Source organism: Propithecus coquereli, unplaced genomic scaffold, assembly GCF_000956105.1.
Source record: "Propithecus coquereli isolate 6110/MARCELLA unplaced genomic scaffold, Pcoq_1.0 Scaffold30, whole genome shotgun sequence".
In the NCBI taxonomy this organism is placed as follows: domain Eukaryota; kingdom Metazoa; phylum Chordata; class Mammalia; order Primates; family Indriidae; genus Propithecus; species Propithecus coquereli.
Window position 1 is genome coordinate 10,509,411 of NW_012148619.1, and position 3,686 is coordinate 10,513,096.

Genomic DNA, 3,686 nt, shown 5'->3' on the forward strand with positions numbered 1-3,686 from the left:
TTTGGGTGAGAGGACAGATAATAAGAAACCAAACCAATGTTTGGAAGTCAATATATTACAACAGATGTCAGATACAGGTTAAGAGTAAGAGGCCCAGAAAAGTAGATCAGCAAAGTAGGAAGAAATGGCTCAAATAGGCAAGAGTTAAGAGTTCCAAAGGCTGTGTTGTATAAATCTTACTCAGGAAGAGAAGCCTTCTTTTAAGAAGCATGAGATAGGGGAACATGTATATCACCAGTATTTATTATTGGCTAGAGAAGATAGAAAAAAGGAACAATCAAGGAATTAAAACAAACAAATCAGGAAACAATCAGGAATTAAAACAATCAGGAATTAAAACAAACTGGAGTTTATAAACCAGAGCCCACTTGCTGCCTTCTCTCCCTCCACTCTCAAACAGGAGAGGAGAATAGAGGGAGAGAAAGAAAGAATTGGACTGTGGTTTATAAAAAAGAGATGCAAAAAATACATTTGAGATAAGAAGGAAAGAAGTAAAATGAGAATACATTTAGAAAAATGTCTCAAAATGAGAAGGAACAGAATTTCCAGAAACACATTTTTTTTTTTTTAAATCCAGGAGAACGAGTTAAGCCATTGAATTGATAGGTGCAATTATTTTCCAAATTATTCTAGACATTCCTATGAATTTATTTTAGGTGAATATTGAAATCTGGGCCCAACCTAATTGACTCAGTTAATACCTTATGATAGGGAAAGAAAGAAAAACAAACAAGCAAACAAAAGCAACCATCAGTATGAGAATTAGATTAAGAGTATGCATTAGATACCTGTGTATGTATACATATGTGTGTATACATATGTATATATATATGATTTCAATATTGTGATCTTTCACTTGGAATTATACAAAAATAAAATATGTCATATAGTTTTTCATTTCACTCACAAATTATCCTAAAAACATTTCACTACGTCAAAACTTTCCCCAGAGAGCTTTTTAGGATTCTTATTCTTATTTAATCCTCAATTCTCTTACCTCGAATGTTATCAAAATGCCATACAACTGGAAGATACTAATATTATCATAAAAATGGTTTTGTCTTCTTTTGTGTAATGAAATCTATGGCATAGGAAGTGACATTTCAGGAGATTTTAGAGGTCAGTATAGAGATTCCTCCCATTCTTCTTAATTGCACAAACATGAAAATATCCAAGGCTCAGGTAGAGAGCAGATGGGAATCCACAGGAAAACTATCTTCCACAGTGTATAAAAACTGGGCTCATTGTGTGGTGATGCAGAAGGGAACTGTGAAGTGCACAGTGGATAGATTCGGCTAGGTAGTGACAGCATTCTGCTCCTACCCTCACCCTTCCCTGGGAATGTCAGCTCAGAGTTGTGTCAAGACTGTCCAGTGCCAAGTTCAATCCACGCCATGGAAGTGGGTTAAACTTGTGGCTGTTTATTGAGATATTCTCTATACACGGCACTGTGAATGATGAGTTGCTAGAATGGCCTAAAATATGCCAAACTTCATGCCAGCCTTTAAAGCACAATCACAGATATTGGTAAAAATGGAACAGGACATGCATCTTGGCCATCCTCGTCCCCAGCTTGGACCTGGTCCTCTCCCTGGTGGGCTCCGTGAGCAGCAGCACCCTTGCCGTCATCATCCTGCCCCTCCCGGAGATCTCCACCTACTACTCAGAGGGCATGAGTCCCCTCACCATCATTGAGGACGCCCTGATCAGCAGCCTGGGCTTTGTGGGCTTTATGGCAGGGACCTACCAGGCCCTCCATGAACTGATCGAGTCAGGAGACTCTCTCTCCTTTTCTAACTCCACCACTTTTGTTCAGTGAGCATGGTACTGCTTCTTGCCCACCAGCACCCGACTTTTAATGATACGAATCTCTTTCACTCCCATTATCTTTATAATGCAGCTTTACTTTGCCTTTTATCTGGGCCAACTCATGGTGAAACAAGGAAGACTCACCAGCTATGAAGTCTAATTGGTAATTTTAAATATACATATACATATTTTGGTTTTAAAAAAAATAGAACAGAATTACCTCCATGCCTCTTTCACTCAATCTGAATAAACTCATTTTGTTGGATGACTTTCTATTTGTCGCCATTTAAAGCAAGAAGTCCAACAGCTATTGATTGAGGTGAGGGATTAGAGTCAAATGACTGAGGTACAAACACAAGTTCTGACACAAATTTAGCTAATTTGGAGCAAGACTCTTTAAACCTTAGTCTACTCACCAATTAAAAGGAGTAAAAACTTTCCCTACTTAATAGGGGTTATTATGAGGATTTACAGAGGTAAATCATATGAAGTGCTTAGCACAGTGACTGGCCCGCATGGAACACTCAATATTTAGTCTGCAACATGGGAAGAAAATTATGTTTATTTTAACTTGAATCGTTTCACTGTTTCTCTTCAGGATTTCCAAGACATTAGCTTAGAACAAGTATTGCTGGACTACTATGAGAATTAGAAATAACAAGATAAACAGAAGTATAAATTAAAAGTCATGGCATAAATATCCAAACAGTAGTTTTTCTAATGCCAGAGTTTAAGTAAAATATTATTTTCCAGAGAGTAACTTTTCTAAAGGTCCTAAATTCTTGAAAAAAGAGAAAACCACTGTTATAAAGATAGACAAGTTTATTCCTGAAAATGTAATATTTTTATCTATAATTTATTATTACATTTGTACATGTAAACCTTGATAAACAGCATCTCAACCTAGTTTATGATTCAAATCACAGCAACTGTGATTCTCTAAACAGCACAGAAGGGTAGGCTTTTCCCTCTGTTTAATTTAAATAATATTGCTAAATATGAATTTTATTATTTTGTGGCTTTATAGGGTTATACTATTTCATTCTAAAGAGAAACAAACAACAGCAAAAAAACTATAGGCCACATGGCTTTCCAACAGTATTTAAAAGAGAATATTATTCAAATATATTTATGCTGTTACAATCCTAATCAAATATTATTACAAAGATGAGAAATAGAAAAAATAGAGGCATTTCCCTTTAATTATTCTCTTAGAAATAAATTGTTTTAAAATATTATAGAAATTTTAGCCATATATATACATTTGTATATTTAAAAGTCTAATATGCTTAATCGCATATTGAAAATTATCAAGGTTTACTGTAGTTAACCACTTTTATCCAGTATTAATAACCTTGTAGTATAACCTATTTCCAAAAAACTAAAATTCAACTGATATTATCAATAATACATATTAAAATGGCATAAAACTATAATCAAGTATAATTCATCGTTGATAGTAAATCACCTAATGGGTTATTTTTAATTTATAATTCTTGTAAAATGTTAATACTATAATTTCCTCTCCCACCCCAATCTCTTGAGCAAATCAATGTAGATTTGCAAACACCTACGGGAATAACAGTCACAAGCCTGCTTTTCCAATGCTGCATTTTTATCTTGGAAATTGCCATCTTCAGAAGACAGAGTTAAAGCTTATAAATATTTGACTTCTCAAGTGTCAGGACCTCATTACAAATTAGAAAAATGATCTTATACTGTGGCGGAAGATGTTAATAGATAATGATATTTCCGTCTATCAGTAGGAAATTTAATATGATGTTTTTATATTTCCAAAATTTTATGCAGCTTTTAAATTTTAGAGTCCTGGAATACATTTAAAATAAATATTTGACTTCTCAAGTGTCAGGACCTCA